The following is a 22,627-nucleotide window of genomic DNA, read 5'->3' on the forward strand; positions in this document are numbered from 1 at the left end:
GTGATACAATACATTAACAAAAGAAAGAACAAGAATCATATGATCCTCTCAATAGATGCAGAAAAAGCTTTTGACAAAGTACAGCATCCTTTCTTGATCAAAACTCTTCAGAGTATAGGCATAGAGGGTACATACCTCAATATCATAAAAGCCATCTATGAAAAACCTACAGCGAATATCATTCTCAATGGGGAAAAACTGAGAGCTTTCCCCCTAAGGTCAGGAACGCGGCAGGGATGTCCACTATCACCACTGCTATTCAACATAGTATTGGAAGTCCTAGCCACAGCAATCAGACAACAAAAAGAAATCAAAGGCATCCAAATTGGCAAGGAAGAAGTCAAACTCTCACTCTTTGCAGATGATATGATACTTTATGTGGAAAACCCAAAAGACTCCACCCCAAAACTGCTAGAACTCATACAGGAATTCAGTAAAGTGGCAGGATATAAAATCAATGCACAGAAGTCAGTGGCATTCCTATACACCAACAACAAGACAGAAGAAAGAGAAATTAAGGAGTCGATCCCATTTACAATTGCACCCAAAACCATAAGATACCTAGGAATAAATCTAACCAAAGAGACAAAGGATCTGTACTCAGAAAACTATAAAATACTCATGAAAGAAATTGAGGAAGACACAAAGAAATGGAAAAACATTCCATGCTCATGGATTGGAAGAACAAATATTGTGAAGATGTCAATGCTACCTAGAGCAATCTACACATTCAATGCAATCCCCATCAAAATACCATCCACTTTTTTCAAAGAAATGGAACAAATAATCCTAAAATTTGTATGGAACCAGAAAAGACCCCGCATAGCCAGAGGAATGTTGAAAAAGAAAAGCAAAGCCGGCGGCATCACAATTCCAGACTTCCAGCTCTATTACAAAGCTGTCATCATCAATACAGCATGGTACTGGCACAAAAACAGACACATAGATCAATGGGACAGAATAGAGAGCCCAGAAATGGACCCTCAACTCTATGGTCAACTCATCTTTGACAAAGCAGGAAAGAATGTCCAATGGAACAAAGACAGTCTCTTCAACAAATGGTGTTGGGAAAATTGGATAGCCACATGCAGAAGAATGAAACTGGACCATTTCCTTACACCACACACAAAAATAGACTCCAAATGGTTGAAAGACCTCAATGTGAGACAGGAGTCCATCGAAATCCTAAAGGAGAACACAGGCAGCAACCTCTTTGACCTCAGCCGAAGCAACTTCTTCCTAGAAACATCGCCAAAGGCAAGGGAGGCAAGGGCAAAAATGAACTATTGGGACTTCATCAAGATAAAAAGCTTTTGCAAAGCAAAGGAAACAGTCAACAAAACCAAAAGACAACCAACAGAATGGGAGAAGATATTTGCAAATGACATATCAGATAAAGGGCTAGTATCCAAAATCTATAAAGAACTCATCAAACTCAACACCCAAAGAACAAAGAATCCAATCAAGAAATGGGCAGAAGACATGAACAGACATTTTTCCAAAGAAGACATCATGTGCCAACAGACACATGAAAAAGTGCTCAATATCGCTCGGCATCAGGGAAATCCAAATCAAAACCTCAATGAGATACCACCTCACACCTGTCAGAATGGCTAAAATTAACAAGTCAGGAAATGACAGATGTTGGCGGGGATGCGGAGAAAGGGGAACCCTCCTACACTGTTGGTGGGAATGCAAGCTGGTGCAGCCACTCTGGAAAACTGTATGGAGGTTCCTCAAAAAGTTGAAAATAGAGCTACCCTATGATCCAGCAATTGCACTACTGGGTATTTACCCCAAAGATACAAAAGTAGGGATCCGAAGGGGTACGTGAACCCCGATGTTTATAGCAGCAATGTCCACAATAGCCAAACTGTGGAAAGAGCCAAGATGTCCATCAACAGATGAATGGATAAAGAAGATGTGGTATATATATACAATGGAATATTATGCAGCCATCAAAAGGAATGAGATCTTGCCATTTGCAACGACGTGGATAGAACTGGAGGGTATTATATTGAGTGAAATAAGTCAGAGAAAGACATGTATCATATGATCTCACTGATATGAGGAATTCTTAATCTCAGGAAACAAACTGAGGGTTGCTGGAGTGGGGGGTGGGGTGGGAAGGATGGGGTGACTGGGTGATAGACACTGGGGAGGGTATGTGCTCTGGTAAGCGCTGTGAATTTTGCAAGACTGTTGAATCTCAGATCTGTACCTCTGAAACAAATAATGCAATATATGTTAAGAAAAAAAAAAAAAGAAGAAGGTAGCGGGAGGGGAAGAATGAAGCGGGGGAAATCGGAGGGGTAGACGAACCATGAGAGACGATGGACTCTGAAAAACAAACAGGGTTCTAGAGGGGAGGGGGGTGGGAGGATGGGTTAGCCTGGTGGTGGGTACTGAGGAGGGCACGTTCTGCATGGAGCACTGGGTGTTATGCACAAACAATGAATCATGGAACACTTCATCTAAAACTAATGATGTAATGTATGGGGATTAACATAAGAATAAAAAAAAATAAAATAAAATAAATTAAAAAAAAAACAGACTTCAGTATGATAAGTGAGAAAGTGCTTATACTCATAAAATAGGTTATTTAAAAGGGGAGAAAATACAGGGGAAAAAAAAAAGTGTCCACAAAGTCCAATATGTTAAAAAAAAAAAAAAAAAGGGGGGAAAAAGAAAAAAGAAAAACCAGAAGGAAAGAACAAAAAGAGTTGGAGAAAGAGACAAGTATTTAAAAACAAAATTACAATAGTGAAGAACATGAGTTTCCAAATTAAAAAGCCTCACAGCATGTAGAAGCTAATGAATGAAATACACCAAACCCAATTAACAGCAACAGCAAAAGGTCTCTTAAATAGCAGGAACCCAAATTGGTTGAGACCTAATAGCAACAATGAAAATTAGAAAAACAAAGGAACAGTTTCTCCATAATTTTGAGGATAATGATTGTCAATATAAAACTGTACTTCAAGAAAACTTATTTATGACAGGAGGATAGAATATGGATTTCTACAAACACTGAAGGTCTCAACAGAATTTTAGTTCCCATGCAGTCTTTTTCATTCCAAGTTTCATAGGCTTTGTCTTTTTAGAGCAATTTTAGGTTCCTAGCAAAGTTGAACAGAAAGTACAGGTATTTTCCACATGTCCTCTATCCCCATCTACTCACAGCTCCCCCGACTACCAAAATTCTACACCAGAGTGGTACATTTGTTAAAATCGATGAGCCTACACCAACACATCATTATCACCCCAAGTCCAGAGTTTACACTAGGATTCCCTCAGTGTTTTTACATTTTATAAGTATTGGCACAAATGTATAAGAGTGTATATTTATTGTTTTGGTATCCTAAATAGTACTTTCACTGCATTAAAAATTCTCTACAACTCCTATTCATTCTACTCCTTGCCTCCAACCATCGAAGTTTTTCCTGCTTCCATAGTTTTGCCTTTCTCAGAAATCATGTACTTGTACTCTTACAGTATGTAGCCCGTTTAGACTGACTTTTTTCCCACATAACAACATGCATTTCAGTTTCCTCTATGTCTTTCATGTCTTCGTAGATCATTTTTTTTGCCCTGGATAATATTCCATTTGCTGGATGTACCAATTTACATATGCATTCACCTACCAAGGAATACCTTGGTTGCTCCCAAGTTTTGGCAATTATGAAAAAAGTTGGTATAACCACTCACATGTAGGTTTTTATGTAAACATAAGATTTCAATTCATTTGAGTAAATACAAAGAAGTACAATTACTGGATCATATGATAGGAATATGTTTAGTTTTATAAGAAAACTGTCAAATGGTCTTCCCAAGGGAACATGCTGTCTTGCACTATCACTAGCAATGAATGAGAATTCCTGTTACTCCATATCCTCACAAGCATTAGGTGTTGGCATTCTAAATTTTGGCCATTTGAATAAATGAGTTGTGATAGCTCATTGCTTTAATTTGCATTTACCTAATGACATGGGGTGCAGAACATCTTTTTATGCTTATTTGCCATGCGTATATCTTCTTTGTTGAGCTACCTATTGAGGTTTTTTACCCTTTTACAGAGGTTTTTTTTTTTTTCTTATTGTTGAGTTTTAATAGTTTTTGTATGTTTTGGATAAGAGTCCTTTATCACATGTGTCTTTTACAGGTATATTCTCCCACCTTTTACCTTGTCTTGTCATTTTTTTAGGGTGACCTTGGCAGAGCCCAAGTTTTTAATTTTAATGAAGTCCAGCTTATCAATTCTTTTGTAGATCACACCTTTGGTGTTTTATCTAAAAAGTATAACCATACCCAAGGTCAACTAACTTTTCTCCTCTCTCCTAGGAGTCTTGTGGTTTTTTGCTTTACATTAAAGTCTATGATCCCTTCTGAGTTTTTGTGAAGGGTGTAAATTGTGTCCGGATTCATTTTCTTCATGTGAATGTTTACTTGTTGCAACTGTTATTTATTGAAAAGACGATCTTTGTTCCATTGTATTTCCTTTGCTCTTTTGACAAAAATCTGTCATTTACACAGTCTATTTCTGGGTTCTATACTCTATTCCACTGATTGATTTGTCTATTTTTCCACCTACTAGACAGTCTTGATTACTGTAGCTTTACAGTAAGTTGTGAAGTTGAATAGTGTCAGTCCTCCAACTTTATCCTTCTTCAATATTGCATTGGCTGATCTGCATCTTTTCCAATATATAAACTCTAAAATCAGTTTACACCTACAAAAAACTTGCTGGGTTTTTCATTGGGATTGCTTTGATTTTATAGACCACATTGGAAGAACTGACATCTTGGTAATATTAAGTCTACCTATTCATAAACACAAAATAGATCTCAATTTTTCAATTCTTCAGTTTTGCTTAGAGTTTTGTAGTTTTCCTTCTATGGATCTAATAGATAGTTGGGCAGATTTGTAAGTATTTTATTTTGGGGGCACTAAATGTAAAAGATGAGTTTAATTTCAAGTTCCACCTGCTCATTGCTATTATATAAGAAAACGGTAGACTGTTGTTTATTAACCTTCAATTATGCAACTTCTCTACACTTACTTCTAGTTTAATTCTTCTAGATCTTCTTCAGAGACAATTATGTCATCTGCAAAGAGAGTTTTATTTTGCCTCTCCCAGAGTACTTACTTCCTTTTCTTAACTAAGAATTCCAGTACAGTGTTAAAAAGGAATGGTGAGAGTACATTTTTGCCTTGTTGCTGATCTTAGTGAGAAAGCTTTCAGTTTATCATTAACTATGATGTTAGCAGGGACGCCTGGGTGGCTCAGTCTGTTGAGTGTCTGACTCTTGATTTCAGCTAAGCTCATGATGTCGGGGTCCTGGGATGGAGACCCACACTGGGCTCCACACTTAGTAGGAAGTCTGCTTATCTCCCTCTGCCTCTCACCCCACTTGTGTTCACACTCTAAAATACTATTTAAAAAAGAAAAAAGTATGATGTTAGCTGTAGATTTTTTGTGCCTAATCTTCATCAAATTGAGGAAGTACTCCCTCTATTCTAGTTTGCTAAGATTTTACCATGAATAGCTGCTGGATTTTGCCAAATACTTTCCTTGCATGTATTGAGATATTTTTTTTCTTCTTCAGCCTGTGGATGTGATGTACTGTAGTTGATATTTTAAAGATGAACTAGCCTTGAATACCTGGGATAAATCCCACTTGGCTAAAGTCTTTAATTCTTTACATACATTATTAGATTCTACTTGCTAATATTTGTTGATTTTTTCATTTATGTTCATGACAGTGGTCTGTTGTTTTCTTATCCATCTTTGTCTGCTTTGCCTATTAGGCTAGCATCAGAATGAGTTAGCCATCCCTCCCTCTGCTTCTGTCTTCTATGGGCAAATATAGAGAACTTCAATAATTTCTTCTTTAAACATCTGTTCGATTTTACAAACGAATGCATCTGGACTTCAGGCTATTTTAGAAAATCATTGATTCTACTTATTTTTTAAAGATTTTATTTGAGAGTGACAGATATAGATAGAGCACAAGCAGGGAGGAGAGGGAGAAGCAGGCTCCTGATGAGCAGGGAGCCTGACGTGGGGCTCAATCCCAGGACCCTGGGATCATGACCTGAGCCGAAGGCAGACACTTAACTGACTGAGCCACCCAGGTGCCCCGATTTTATTTCTTTAATAGACATAAGCCTACTCAGTTTGTCTATTCTCATGTGAGTTGTGGCAGATTGTCTCTCTCACGTAATCATTCCATTTCATCTAGGTTATCAACTTTGAGGACAGAGTTGTTCATCTTATTCCTTTTATCCTTTTAATTTCTATCGGTTCTATAAAGATGTTCCCTATTCCCTGTCTGGGTTAGTAATTTGAGTATTCTCTTCTTTGTGTGGTATAGTTACTCCATTAATCTTTTCAAAAAACCAGCATTTGGGTTTGACTTTTGTCTTAGTTTTCCATTTCATTCATTTCTGCTCCAGTTTTTACCATGTTTCTCTGCTTACTTTGGAATTTATTTACGTTTTCTGATTCCCAAACATGGAATTTTAGATTATCAGTTAGATGCTGTTTCATTCCTACTATGTACATTCAACACTATGCATTTCCCTTTAAGGACTGCTTCTGCTGTATTTCAAAGTAAGTGTCTTCATTTGTGTTTAGTTCAAAGTATTTTATTTTTACTTGTGTCTGTGAGGACAGCAGTTTGCCCTATGGCCTAACTTCTGATGGATCTAAAAAGAGTTGCTGATTTTTTCAGTTTGCTCAACTTTTTAGTTGTTCTTAGAAAGGAGTGACAGTTTCTAAGTTCTTCACAGGCATAAGAAAGCTGAAGTTCCCCCATGCACTCTTTCTCAGGACATGATGCTCCACAAAACTGGGGGGCATAATGGGTCAACTAAAGACCTAGGATATAGAAAGCAGGATATCCTAACACGGTAGTCAAGTCGAGTCTCAAGATGATTGCTATGCACACGGCACAATGAGAAACCAAGTAAAAGAAGGCACTGGGTCTCCTCAGGAGGGGTACCTACAAATGTAAAGAAATGCACATAGTTTAAGAATGAACAGAATCTCTTTGGAAGGTCCCAGGAAAAATTGCCTCTAAGAAGGAAGAAAAAGGGACAGAGTTGACACGCAGGTTCTCTTTTTACCCTTGGTACATGTACACTGTCCTTGTGTATCCCACTGAAAAAAATTCATATAACATTTATATAATGTAATGTTATATGCAACACCAGAATTCCCAAGAAATGAATGCTTCCAAGTTCAGGATTTTGTTTCAAAACACATGTATTTAATACTTTCAACAAATCAATCTGATATTCTAGTGATAATTATGTTGCAGAAAATTTATTTAAAATTTTAATTTAAAAATCTGAACATCAAAGTTGAAAATACACATAAACTGTTATCACTGTATTACAAAATATGAACTCTGTCATCATAGTAAATGTATTTTTAATTTGTTTTAAAAATTTGAAATTTGCAAGCTGTATATTAAAATTTATAACAAGTCCTTAAATGGGTTTGCTGAATTGATGCAAGTATATGTATATTCTCATGAATTTGAGGTCCTTTACCAACGGTTTAAGAGCATAAACACTGAAGTCAAATCGAGTCAGTTGGATCCCTTCTGTGATCTTTCCACATGCAAGTTGCGGAGAAGATATTTAAGTAGTCTGTTCCTCAGTTTGTTCCATTTTGAGAAATGGAGAATGAGAATTATTAAAAGGAACAGACCATGAGGTGTCTGGTTCAGTGTCTAGTTTATGGCTATTCCTTGATAAAGTCTGGATATTGGTTATGAATTTAGATAGTTAACTATACAAATTAGGATTTAGTAAGTAGCCAGAAGCTTTTTGATAACATCTAATGTTTATGTAAAGTTCTATCTCCTTTGTACCAATATTGGAGTAGCTCTGACCATGTGTACTAATCTTTCCCTTCTGCTTTCCCTTACATCCAGTTTTCATCAAGAAAACTGAGAAAAGGGCGCCTGGGTGGCTCAGTCGGTTAAGTGACTGCCTTCAGCTCAGGTCATGATCCTGGAGTCCCGGGATTGAGTCCCGCATCGGGCTCCCTGCTCAGTGGGGAGCCTGCTTCTCCCTCTGACCCTCTCAAGCTGTTTCTCTCTCTCTCTCTCAAATAAATAAATAAAATTTAAAAAAAAAAAGAAAACTGAGAAAAATTAGGATTGTAATAGTAAGAATAAAGAGAAAATAAGAAAAGTGTGTATAACTATTATGAATTATCAATTGTGACCATTAGAGTAATGGATAGTCTCTACCCATTTTAAGGTACTCTGTAAATTACACATAGTTGAAGGTTTTTGTTATGTATATATTTCTTTACTGTTTTTTTACTGCGTGTAGTAATAAAGTTTTATGACTAATACCAAAGTACTAAACCTCCCACACTTTTTAGTCCTTCCTCATGGATCTTCACCCCAAAGTTAACCTCCTTCCCTACCCTTTCTACTATAACATTCTGTTATGCTGCAATACACATTACATAACAGGTTCTTCACCTCCTAGATCGGAAGGTATACCAATTGCTTGACAACATTCGCAAGTGGAATCTATTACCTTTCCCAACCACCACTTAGTAACAGGGCTTGAAGTCAGGGTTAACATTCCAGATCCCCACTGTTCTTCCAGGAAAAAGTCCTATCCTTCCAGAATTTATGCCATCTGGCAAAATCTTCTAATCTTCATAGTACTATCATCTCTCACAACCTCATGGGCTCTGCAGTTTTAGGCACACCAATCAGTCTTCCTTTTTATTCCAGTTAATGACATTACACTGGCTGAATTCCAAGTTTATACACAAAAACTTTCAAATCCTCTAGAAGCTTCTTTGACCTTTTATCTTCACCTGAACAACTACTCAGTGTAATCAATCCTAGAAACTTGGGTTTTTTGACAATTACTGAAGACCTTTATTAACAGGTGCTTGCCGTTTGACTTTAAAAAAAAAAAAGCTATAATCTTTTATTACAAATTAAAAATGAGGTTCTTAAAAATCTTAACTTGATCAGATATGAAACTACTTAAAAACCTTTAAAGAGGTATTGAGAAAAACAAGGCATTTTTGAGAAAAACATTTGTCATTACCAAAAAGAGATGTCTTTAGGTAAAAATGATAAAAACCCCATGCTGCATAGATAACGCAGACAGTTCCATTTATCTGGTCAATGGGCAAACAGCAAGGACTTAGGTCTTCAGCTCCAATCTTTTGTTCATTTCTAAAAGATTGTCTCTTTGCCATCTTGTGGTTTAGGGTTTTCTGGGCCTCGGCATCAGTAATTGAAGTTAGGGCAGTACGGAGGCTGAGGTGGCTACTGACGGTGGGTCTCATCTCCTCCATTTGCCTTATGTTCTTCATTGCTGTCCTCTCTAGGCTGTGCTTGGCAAGAAGGCCCCCTGCAGAATCGTGGTCCATAACCTCGACACACATTCTGTGGCACTGGTCAATCTTGTTCTCCTGCACCCTGGTTGTCTGCACCTTCCACCACTTCTCCCTGCACAGCAGGGCCGGAATACAGGGGGCTGGGCGCCCAGAGGGTCTCTGCCTGTAGGAAGGTGGGAACCGCTGGTACAGCCTGACCTGTGGGGGGCCCCCGCCTCCTCCACCCCCCCGCCTTTGGGAGCACTCTCCTATCCCTCGTTCTCCCCGCGGCTTTCACTCTTCTGGTAATTCTGCTGGTAACTGTGTAGACAACCACTGCCACGTGCATAGAGTCTATAATGGTTCCGGTCTGCTGCATATTTACTGCCTTGCACTGAAGCTCCAACACAGCCTGTCCCATTGGCCGCCTCTGCACCCCTTTCTCCTTGATCATCATCAAACTCCGTCTCTCCATCTCCTACACTGCGAAGGGACTTCCCGGGTTCTTCTTTATGGCAGTCTGGTGTACAAACACCTCTTCACTGGTGTCACTCCTGATGAAACCATATCCGTTTCTTACACTGAACCATTTTACTGTTCCCCAAACCTTCGTTGGGATTACTTTGTTGTCCCTGGCGCCAGGCGCCGCTGTCGATCCTCCCAGTCTTCATGTGCGCAGCGCCGATCAGGGGCGGTGGCGGCGGCGGCTGGTGGGTCCCGGCCTCGCTGCCCAGGGTCGCAGTGACGGTGACCGGGCCAGCTGCTGGGTGGCCGCGGCTCCTGCCGGGGTGCGACGGTAACTAACCTGAAGTCTGCTCTCCGCTCCCCCTACCGATCCAACACTGCAAAGCTGCTTTTCTTTTTTTTTTCTTTTCCCTTACTTAACCGTTATTTTGATCGTTTTTGTTTTTTCTTTTTTAATTCAAGTACAGCAGACACAAAATGTTCCATTACTTTCGGGTACACAACAGTGATTCAACAAGTCTATAGATGATGCTCTGCTCATCACAAGTGTAGCTCCCATCTGTCACCATAGGACACTACTACAATACCACTGACTATATTCCCTAAGCTGTCACCTTTCATCCTAGTGACTTACACATTCTGTAGCTAGGAGCATGTGCCTTCCATTCCCCTTCACCCATTCTGCCAGTCCCCCATACCTATCCTCCCCTTTGGCAGCCACCTGTCAACTTGAGTTAACCTCTATCTGTGGCTCCTCTGACATTTTTAATTTCCACAACTCAAGTATCTGGCCAGGACCTCCAATCTATCATTTCTCTTACTCTCTTCTCACATTAAACTTGCCCTTTTAACTCATTGAGGCACCCAACACTATAAAACTACCACTTGATCTTGGTAGGAAAACCTCCATTTTCTTAGACTGCCCTTAAAAAAAAAAATCAAGAAACTACAATCAAAGGCATTAAAAATTTATTATTAGCATCCTAGCAGCCTCCATCTATTACCTATCTACTAGATCTCCTTTATGAACTCCAACTACCAATCAATCCTGTTGTTTTATTCCCTTAATTTTCAATTCATATTTTTATCAGTTTTAAGCGTACATAGTTTGAAGAACCAAATATCCCCATAGGATTTGTTACAAAATAGTTTACCTCACCCCCTTCACTGTAATTTGTCTTCCCCAGATGCAATTATTTCTCCTTCTTTCAAGTGATTAATTTATTATTCGTTTCCATGTGTAACAGTCAACAATTGCAGGAGAACAAATATAAGATCTTGGTGGCATATAGTCATAAGCTTCCATCTCACTCACCAAAGCTGCGGGTTGGCTGAGACAATTGTGCTTCTAGCTGCAGTGTTGGGACTTGGCTGTAGCAGCTCTGACCTACTGGTCACCCTCTGCAAGACAAACTGGAGGGGCTGCAACCAACCAGTTTATGCCTTCTTAATGGCAATACTGGAACCACAGCCCAACAGCAAGTCACATTTAAGCCTCTGCCTAATCATGTCTGCTAAAAATCCCAAAGCAAGTAGGAGGCCCAATCCAGAATGACCAACCAGGGAAATATACTTCACTCACCAAGAGGCCATGGCAAGGGCACGTGAGTAGAATAGTGTCAGAGGACCGAAAAACTGGGGTCAACTAACCTACTTATCACAACGTATCTCTGAACATACTCATGATACTGCCTCTTTATCTTCTGAATTGGCTATCTATTGAAGAATTAATTTTGTCCCCTTTCCTCCCAACCTCACCACAACACACACTAATACTTACTATTCCCCATCCCTTCAATGTCATAATTTTGGTTAAATCAGTACTGAGTGTTTACATCACTATGTAAACATTCCTCCCAGCTAAGTCATAGATTAGAATTCCTTTCTTTCACAAGCCTTTGTCTTCCCTGGAATTAGAACTTACCTTCTAAACTAAGTGTTCAGTTTTCTATATACTTAGGATTCATTCAACAGCTAACACTTAGGTATTTGTTTAGTTCTACTCTCCAGATGTTTAGACACAAGTCACTTCACCAATTTTGTATTGCTGAAGTAATCACCCTTGGAGTCTTCTGAGCTTTCTCAACATGGACTGGTTGTCCTCTGCCAGTCACACAGTTATCATTCTAAAATCTCCCTATACCATCATTGTGGGGATAATCTACATCTCTCTGCTGTCATCTATCTCTTCTCTTCTGTATCCCATGTAATCTTTCTTGAATGACTACCTCATTTTTATGGAACAATCCTCTAATAGCTTTCTGAGAAAGGGTACCTAAGACTTTAAGTTTTTAAATTGCTTTTTACTGCCTCATTTCTTTGGCATTTCCTCCCCTTTATTTTCTCTTTTTTGACAAATTTTGTTATTGATTTGTTATTGGTTCTCTTTGATTGCACTTCTAATTTTCTCTCCTTTCCTGTATTTCCTCCTCCTGTCCTTTGGGAAAGAGTTTCTCAGATTTGCTTTTTATCCCGGATCTTTTATTCTCTAAATGTTTATTTTTTTAAAGCATTGTGAACTTGTTTCCTGTTTGGAATAACTTGATCTTTGTAATGACTTTAACTTTTAAAACCTTTCTTTCCCAGCCTATTTGCTGCATCCTCCATGTTACTCTTTCCTGTTTCAGTCTCTATCTTCCACAGTAAGTACATTCTTTAGATGGTCCAGTAATACTTGTCAGCCCTTATTTAAGAGGGGAAGATTCAAGAGATATTAACCAATGAGGGCAGAGTTGGAGTTTGTGAACAGTAAGCTTTACTGTAGTGTGACCGGGTTAAGATGCTTACAGGGGAACCTCTGAAGTTAGTGTTTTAGGTCTTTATTTTTAGACTGGACAGATTCTCCAAACAAAACTCTTCCGGTTTTCAGCCAAGAGGGAAAGGCAAAGCCACCAAGATACCAGCTGCTGAGTGGGATAAGAGGCCATGGCCTTCCCCATTCAGCCAATAGTAAGCACAAGGTCTGTGGGTCACTATTTTAGGCAAGGCACTCATTCCATCAACTGTACCCAAAATTTTCCCCAGACACAGGGAATACTTCACCCCCAGACTGCTTCTTAGTTTTCAGTGAACCCTCCATATCCCCCCCTTCACTCAGTTCTAAAGGTGCTACCAGACCCTCAACTTTTGGGGAACTCTACTGTAGATAATTCCAATTCCTAGCTTTCCCTACCACTCTTCTAATTGAGCTTTCTCAGATCTAATGTGCCAGTTATTCACCTACTTTCTAGCTAATGGTTTACCATTGTCCCCTCTTATTCTCCTTATTCTGTGGGTCTATGTTTTTAATCACTTTCTGTTTTTTTATTTCAAAGATTTTGTGAGAGAGTGAGTGAATGTGAGCGGGGGGGAGGGGGGGAGGAGGCGTGGGCAGAGGGAGAGGGAGAAGCAGAGCAGGGAGCCTGACACTGGGCTCCATCCCAGGACCCTGAGATCATGACCTGAGCCGAAGGCAGACACTTAAATGGCTGAGCCACCAGGCACCCTGGCTTTCTAGTAGCTTTAAATTAGGTTTCAGGAATGATCAAAATTATCTAAGTGTTCAGTCAGTTATCTTTACCCAGAAGCTGAAGTATGTGCATTTTAATTTCAAATTGTTTTCCATAAAGGTGGTTTCAATTTATATTCCCATAAACAGTATATGAGAATGTAGCAAAGTTGTTAACATGAGATAAATGAACAGGCCTCAGAGGGACTGAAAAACCTCTGAATAAAATATCCTGTGTATAATGTGGTTATTTTCTGGGAAAGGATTCCACAAGTTTGAACTTCTATAACACGCATCGAAGTTTGGATCCATTGTTTTATGGTAATTGTGTCATGGTCCATAGCTACAAATAATCCAATTACCTATCTATCCATCCAGCTTTAACATCATTCACAGTATTATTTTTGCAAGAGAGCCTGGGAAGTTTGCCCAACAAAGAACAATATATACATTAGAGAAAAACTAAATCAAAGGCATGCTTGCACAGGATTCTCACTCTGCAGTTACAGATCCATGCTCAGAATGTTTCAAGTAGAAACAAAATAGCCTATCTTACAATTAGGTAAACAATGAACACCTGCATTCCATTTATCATCTGAAAATCAAACTTTAAGCATCTTGCATACATTTACATTGTTTGAATTATGCAATGCATTCTAGAATTGCATGAGAGACAGTTATCCAAGAAGCTTGGTTCTTACAATTTATCAGATCATTTTATGAATAAATAAGCAATTTCAGACTAAGCCCATATGAGGCTGCTAATACAGAAACAACTCTCATGCTTCAGGAAACAAAGCACAAACGACCTGGCTAAGGACAGGATTTCTTTGTGTGCAAGTTTTTAAATGAGTTTACATAGTTATACTCCTAAGAGGTTTTCAAGTACCTATCAACTAAAAAATAAAACTGTCCAGTTTATTACATTTTTGCCAACCTTACCCAAAGGAAATTCATTGTGAACTTAGAGACAAATACCATCCATATGTATCAGTTGACCACTACCTAGAAGATGTTATTTCCGTTTTGGCGTTCAGATAAATTGGGAGAAAAGTTAACATGGGAAAATGAATTTCACCAGGAACTCTAAAACCGTATTTTTAGTCACTCTGTTGACATTCACAATCAAATATTGTCAAGCACTATTAAAAACTTTCACTGGGATATTCTATTCCTCTCTCTTATGGACCATCTTTGGAAAAGTACACTGATCAAAGGTTAGCGATAAAATTAAGATTAGAATACTGCCCAGAAACACATGAACTGGACAAATTACACATGCATTATCTAATCCCATTATAAACTAAGGGAAAAATGGAAACCCTTCATCACTATCCAACCCCAGACACAAGACAGCTTTAAATTTATGCAAAGAAAACTGTTACAAGGCCACTTCCAGAATGCAAAAAGATCATCATTATCTGAAATAAGTCCAGGAAACAGAGAGAAGGGAGAATCCAAAGCAACAAGTTACTCCAGTAGCTACAGGATTGGTGACATTGTTACCCAAGCTGAAAGATGTGGAAAAAAGAGTAGGTCTATTGGTTAAGCTAATGGCATCAGTTAGATGTAAGTTAGCTGTAGGGTATCTAGTAAAAATCCTCCTAAGAAGTTGTAAATACATATACGAAACTTTCACAGGGAAAAACATGAAAAGGAATGATCAGAAAAGTTGAAGAACATCTATACACTTACTAAGCAAATACTTAAGGAAAATTTACCAGGCATTAAATACTATAGGCACTGAGAAGGAGCAGAAAGGCTGCGGAAAATCACACAGGCAATTTTAACACAAGGAGGTCCCACGCATATCAAAGGTATGTTTATAAGCTGGGATAACTGAAGAGAACCATCTATCATGTCAAGAGATTATTTTCTTTTAATTGACTCATTGTGTAAGTTGCAGAACCGGAGTTCAGTGCAAGCAGTTAAAACTTTAACAATCTGCTTTAAACTTAAATTAGACATTACCTGAAGTCCTTTACTGACTGGAAGTACAGTTTTAAAATTAACCCACCTTCTACACAACTTGTACAGTAGCCTCCTTCTGGTCCACTCCTTGTAATAATTTAGCATCTCCAGCCTTGTCTCTAGTTTTCTCACATTTCCCATGATGGTTTAACATCTTTACAAGTCTTTCACTTTTCAGTGTAGTTCCCTCAGCACTAACTCTTAACTGACACATTATCTATGAAACTCTGCAGCTTCTTTTTTTATGAACTGTTCTTTCAGATCTCTATCATGATACAAGTCATAACTTAGAGTGGGAATTAGCTTCCTCAACAGTAGGCCACTAAGGTGAATACTAACCTAACCCCCCAAAAGCTCTTCATCAATAAAAAGACTGCTCTGTACAACAGCATGACTCTCAAAATTATGCTTTATTGTAATAAGCCAGACACAAAAGGCTATACATCTATGATTCCATTTGTATAACATTCTAGAAGGCAAAGAACTATAGAGACAGAAAACAGGTCCATGATGGCCAAAGCCTGAGAATGGAGAAAATGAATTCACTGCAAGTTTGGCCATATGATTTGCATTATCCAATAGGAGGCAGAAGTGACAGTGTCCCGGTTGCAAATCTAAGCTTTAAGAAACCTTGCATGTTTCCCCTCTCTTATACCTCTGCCACCTCCATAAAAGAACATTCCTGGATAAACTGCTAGTCAAAGAAGGGTGAAGAATGGGAAATTGTCCAGCCTATGTACACCTGCAATGTGAGGCAGAGCTACCCCAAAACAGAGCTATCTAGCCAAGTCCAAGATCAGAACCTCTGCTAGCCCACAGATACATGAGCGTAAATTGATTAACGTCGAACCACCACGTTTGTAGATATTTTATTACACACCAGTGATACAGCAATGGCAAACTAAGTTACTGAAAAAGTTACAAATTTACCAACAACTAGGAAGACTTCGATGAATAGTCTATGTATATTAAGCAACTCTAAGTAAGAAACCACAAATATATGCAACAGGGGTCTCAAAGACGTTGTACAAAAAGTCACAGAGAAATATTACAAGTCTGATGACTCTCTTTATAAAAATATCCAAAACCAAGCAATTTTTGGACACTCTACTTATATGTTAAGACTATAGAGGAAGGCAAGAAAATTATTAACACAAAATTAAACACAATAATAGCAGGGAAGGGAACACAATCAGGACAGGGATGCAAATAAAAAAGAGCACACTGAAGATACCAAATAATATCCTGGCAATGTTACACCTCATAAGCTGGATGATAAAAACAAACACCTTTTTGTCTTTAAATCAGTCTATCAAATATATGTAATACATCCTAAGGAAAGTATTATATCAAACATGCATATTAACACACATCTCCACAAAAGCCTTGCTGAGCAGAGAATGAACTAAGACCTGCATACCTGTCCCTCACCCACAGAGAGCTCCAGTGTGGACCCTGGGCAGGACGAACTTCATAGCACAGACAGCTACAGACTGGAAAAAAATTATTATAGCAGGATCACCTGGGCACACCAGAAGATCATCTAGGACACCTCAATTGCACTATTTCTTCTCTAATAGATAACATCCTATTCTAAGGAATTTTTTAAAAATCCCCTTAGCCTGCAAGGAGTTGAGATTTTGTTTGTTATCAACCGGTATCAAACAAGGGAGTAAACACACAGCCCAGTAGGTAGATCACTTTCTGCGCATTCCCTGCATGTTCTGAGGATTGCATCATGGATCGGCAGAGCATGCCACTGGCAAGCAGCAAAGGCTCCAGGCCATCACACGGGCCTTTGATGTGCTTAGGCCCTTGCCTCTAGTGCACTCTCCATTACACAATCTCTAACCTCATCTTCCTTGTGTAATCTGTCCACTATATAACAACTGAGTTGTCAAAAAACAATTCTGATGTTGGCCTCATTTTTATCTCCGTAGTGGAAATGCCTACAACAATGTAAGGTTTTCAGTATTTGCCTCAATCTGCCTGTTTTTATTCCCATGATTAGGACATCATCAGATGCCACACTGTATACTTGAACTTGTTTTGAATATAGTACATATATTGGGTGCTTACCCTGCCTTACCCTTTTTTTAAAGGAAATGCCTAATCCACAGTCCTAGCTAAAGCAGCATCAACCTTGTTTCATTTCCTGTCATTTCTTCCGTCCCCAACCCCATTCCGCTGTTCAGTCTATTGGTGCGGACCTATCCCCAGAGTAGCCAATCTATCAGATGATCCATGGCTTATGACCTGGGTGAATAAATAAAGCAAAGTAAATCACATTCCATCTGCAAGAAATTTGAACTACAACATAATAAAATAATCTGCAAGTTGGGTAAGGAAACCAAACCTACAATGGCACATGTTCTTCTTAAGGCTGAAGAGCTATGGCAAGTAAAGCTCAAGTTACAGGCAACAGAAATCATAAATTAAGCAGAGGAATAGCACACACACACAAAAAAAATGGATTTATCATAAAGCAACAAAACTCTGGCTCTAACAAAGGTCTCAACAACTTGCCAGTTACTGTTACCAACTTTATTTTTCCAGAAACTGACAGGTCTTTCTTCAAAAACTTTAAGTCTCTCTTCTCTGCAAACATAAGAGATAGGGAGGTTCCCTGGACATTGGAAAATTAGAGCAACAGTAAGAATTATTATTAGATGTAATTACCTCAAAATTCTCCGGCAGAACTGGGGACTGTGTAACCACGAGAACATCACTGATGATGATTTGCAAATATGGCCAATTATCCAAAAACCTTTTCCAAACCAAAATGATGAGTATCAGACTGAAACTCTGCAAGAGCACACCCTGGTACTTCTTTCACAATACACGTGAAACCTGCAGTCTCAGCTTAACTTCAGCATGAACACTGATAGCATCTTCTACCATGTTTAATGGTTCTAGAGTACCTTACATTATCTGAGGCTCATAGGATTTCATTTTTAACTGTAAATAAACATATACAGTAGAACACATCTACTATACAACCAACATCACAAGGAATAGTACTTACTCCTTTTAAAGTAACATGTTGGTAAAATATAGTGGACTTGGCAACATAAAAAGAAATGATAGTCTGTCCAAAAACAGAAATTTAGTCTTTATGCTCAAAAAAACAGGGGCGCCTGGGTGGCTCAGTTGGTTCAGCGACTGCCTTCGGCTCAGGTCATGATCCTGGAGTCCCGGGATCGAGTCCCGCATCGGGCTCCCCGCTCAGCGGGGTGTCTACTTCTCCCTCTGACCCTCCCCCCTCTCATGTGCTCTCTCTCTCTCAAATAAATAAAATCTTTAAAAAAAAAAAAAAAAAAAAAACATGGCCTAACAATATTTTCATAACAAAGATTAGAATATATATTAAGAAAAACTAGAGGAAAAACAAAGTCCAGTGACAGCACTAAGAACAAAGTATAGGACTCCTACCCTCCCCCAGGTCTCAGTCCTCTGAAGGAATTGCATTCCCTCCTTGATTAATAATTATTATTCCCTGAGTGTTGACAGTTATTCCCTGCTATTCAATGTAAGCAAAAGCACATTCTTTCCCCCAGAGGATTTTCATATTAAACAGACATCTAACAGACACAGGCCTAAATTAAATACAAAAAACAAAACAAAACAAAACAAACCCAGCCGATTAGTTTTCATTGTGAAAATATCAAGAGTAGGAGGAAACATATGTAGAGGCTAAAGAAAGAAATCTCTTAAAAGTTTCTCTAGGGAATCCTCATATGAGAAGATTTAAGACTCATCAAGTCCATTATGAGCTAAAATTATCTTAACTTGGGACCACAGAAAAGCTGAAGCAAAATTCCTGGAAAAAAGTGACTAACCTGTGTTAAATCTATTTCATTAATTTTGCATGTTATGTTTTGAGGTTAGGAGAGAGAGAGAAATTCAAAACATACCTGAAGAGTTCTTTCCCAATCTTGTGGAGTTTGTTGTGTGGGTTTTTTCCCCACAAAGTGAGTTTGTGAAAGATTTCAGAGTGGTAACACTAGAGACTACAAACTATCTCTTGATCACTCAAATGCACAGCAAAAAGATGTAAAACATCCTTCCTGATGTAAGTCTAAATTGGACCAATTTTATCTAGTGCCTGAAAACTACCAAATCACAAAAAAAGCCATTTTATCCCCCCTCCCACCCCCACCCCCCGGCCAGTACCATTTCTGGATGCCTTGCTGAAATGTCAAAGAAAAATAGGAGTTTGAATCTTGATGTCTTTCTAGGTTAAAGTGAAAATAAGTGCCTGGCATAAGACCTTCCAGTTCATTTTCATGTTTTAACTTAGTCCCATTTTTCCTGAAAGAGTAGAAATATTTCATAGCATCCTTTCAATCATCCACCTGAAAGAAATAGTTTTCCTTCCCCATTTCCCATAGTGGAGAGGTCTCCAATTCACTCCAGGTGACATTGATTATCTTCAAATAGATCACAGCCTTGGGGAAAAACAAGGGAAGGTGGCCAGGACTCAACGGTGTCAAGTAACAAGCACCTTGAATACTGTGGTTCTGAGTGCAAAAAAAAAAAAAAAAAAAGGTAACTGCAAGGCAATAGCTACTGGAGATAAGTATGTGCTCTCCCCAGGGTAAAATGATTTCTTTCTTTCATATATTCATTTCATTCAAAATGTTCCTTAAGGTAAACAGTGTTTTTCATCTTGAATTTTTTATGTCAGTATATTTATATCATTAGGTATGTATCCTTATCTACATATAATTTATCAATATATGCACGAAAGAGGAAGGGGAAGCTCCTTGGCTCAGTAATAGAAGTGCAACGTGCAACCTACACTCATTCTGCCTGACTTTACACGGAACTGGAAATTCAACACAGCTGACAGGGAGTGTCCCATCACTAACTCAAAATGCCAGGCCATATTCACCACCGTGCATTGCTTTTGCCTCAGGCTAAGACACACTCTGCATAATGTTAGTCTCTTCTCAGTTCTCCATAAAGTTCAAAGAGGCTTCTTGTTCTAATGTCACTCATCTATTTTTAAAAGCCATGTATGTATTTCATGTTAGACAGTAATTAACCACTCTCACCATAGAACCCTTAGTGGGAGAAAACATCTTCCAATTCATCCAGGATATTTTGAGGGTTTTTTTTAATGCCCCCCCTTTTTTAACTTTATTCAGTCTCTTGAGAGATTCTAGAACCCTGCCTTAACTTTTAACTGAAGGATTTATATATCCTGTATATTTCATTGTGCCAATACTCCAGTTAAATGCAGAACAATCTAAATAGACTACATTCAGAGTACGACCAGTCTTGCTTCAAATTCTGTGAAAAGCACTAAAGCACTACACCTAGATTAAGTAGTAATAGTCTTGCAGGCAATTCTTAAGTTGCTGGTTTGTTTTTAAAATCATAAATATGTAACTCTCTACCTATATTTTGTTGATGAAATCCTCCCTGCTATGTTTTGAGAGAGTGAACAGTAATTTGGTTGTTAGGTTTTGTGGGTTTTTTTTTTTTTTTTTTTTTAACCTTTTGACCCCCTTCACTCATTTCTCCCACCCACTCCTCACCTCCTACCTCTGGCAACCACCCATCTCTTCTCTGTAACCATGAACTTGAGTTTTGTTTTTAAGACTCCACATAGGAGATTTTCTTTATTCACCATCTATAGGCACTTTGGTTGTTTCCATATATTGGCTATCATAAATAAGGCTGCAATGAACGCAGGAGTGCAGATATCTTTTTGAAGGTTTTCCTGTGCGTGTGATAAATACCCAGAAGCGGAAGTGCTGAATCATGGTATTTCTTTAATTGAGCAACCTCTATATGGTTTTCCAGTGTGGCTGCACCAATTTACATTCCATCAACAGTGCAGGAGGATTCCGTTTTCTCCACATCCTTGCCCACATTTGTTATTTCTTGGCTCTTTCCGACTGGTGTGAAGCGGTAGCTCACTGTGGTTCTGATTTGCATTTCCCTGATTAGAGATGTTGAGCATCTTTTCATGTACCTGTGGGCCACCTGCAGGTCTTCTTGAAAAATGTATTCAGATTGCCCATTTTTTAGATACTTTTCTATTGAATTTTAGGGGTCCTTTGTATATTTTTGATATAAATTTTGATATTACCAGACACATGAATTGTAAATACATCCTCCCATTCGGTAGGCTGTATTTTGATTTTGTTTTTTCCCCCTCAGGGTATAGAAGCTTTTCAGTTTAATATAGTCTCACTTCTGTGTCTGTTCTTGTTTTTGGGGTCAGATTCAAAAAAGTCATTGCCAAGATCAACATCAAGGAGCCTACTGCCTAGACTGGCTTGGAGTTTTATGGTTTCAGATCCTATGCTCAAGTGTTTAGTCCATTTTGTGTATGGTACAAGATAGTGGTCAAGTTTTCTCCTCATGCATATGGCCACTTTATGACAAGTCAGGCACATAAGGGAAAAGGACAGTCTTTCCAATAAATGGTATTGGTGACACTAGGTAGCCATATGCATGTTTGTATTTCTGGGTTCTCTGTTCCATTGATACTATGTGTTTATGCTGATAACATAGTGTTTTAGTTACTATAGCTTGTTAATGTAGTTTGCAATCAAAAAGCATAATGTCTCCACATTTGTTCTTTCTCAATACCTCTTTGGCTATTCATGATCTTTTGTGATTCTCTACAAATTTTAGGATGATTTTTTCTATTTCTGTGAAAAATGCCATTGGAACCTTGATAGGAATTGCACAGAATCTGCAGATTACTTAGAATGTTCATACTAAAAGCACTGATTCTTCTAATCCATCAGCAGAAAAATCTTTCCATGTATTTATGTTTTCAATCTCTTTTCTTAGTATCCTAGGTTTTTTTTTTTTTTTTTTAAAGATTTTTATTTATTTATTTGAGAGAGAATGAGAGACAGAGAGCATGAGAGGGAGGAGGGTCAGAGGGAGAGGCAGACTCCCCGCTGAGCAGGGAGCCCGATGCGGGACTCGATCCCGGGACTCCACGATCATGACCTGAGCCGAAGGCAGTCGCCCAACCAACTGAGCCACCCAGGCGCCCCAGTATCCTAGTTTTCAATATGTAAGTCTTTCACCTCATTGGTTAAATTGTTCCTACATATTTTATTCTTTTTGATGCAATTGTTAGTTTTTAGTGTGTAGATTTTTCTGTTAGTTATTAGTGTATAGAAACAAGTTTCTGTGTTTTGATTTTATATTATGTAACTATTGAATTTATTCATTCTAATAGTTTTTGGTGGACTCTTTAAGGTTTATTACCTATACCACATGATCTACAAATACTGAGTAATTTTCTTCCTTTCCAATTGGATGTCACTACTCCCCCCCTTTTTTTTTTTGCCTAATTGCTCTTGCTA

At 38.5% G+C, this 22,627-nt stretch overlaps 1 protein-coding gene and 1 pseudogene across 1 annotated transcript in view; both read right to left on the reverse strand.

Moving 5' to 3' along the window:
* CRPPA (CDP-L-ribitol pyrophosphorylase A) overlaps positions 1–22,627 on the reverse strand; it is a 310,974-nt gene that overhangs the window by 213,897 nt on the left and 74,450 nt on the right. The gene's annotated exons all lie outside the window — the stretch shown is intronic.
* Positions 8,706–15,428, reverse strand: LOC110579853 (annotated as a pseudogene).

Source organism: Neomonachus schauinslandi, chromosome 12, assembly GCF_002201575.2.
Source record: "Neomonachus schauinslandi chromosome 12, ASM220157v2, whole genome shotgun sequence".
NCBI lineage: Eukaryota > Metazoa > Chordata > Mammalia > Carnivora > Phocidae > Neomonachus > Neomonachus schauinslandi.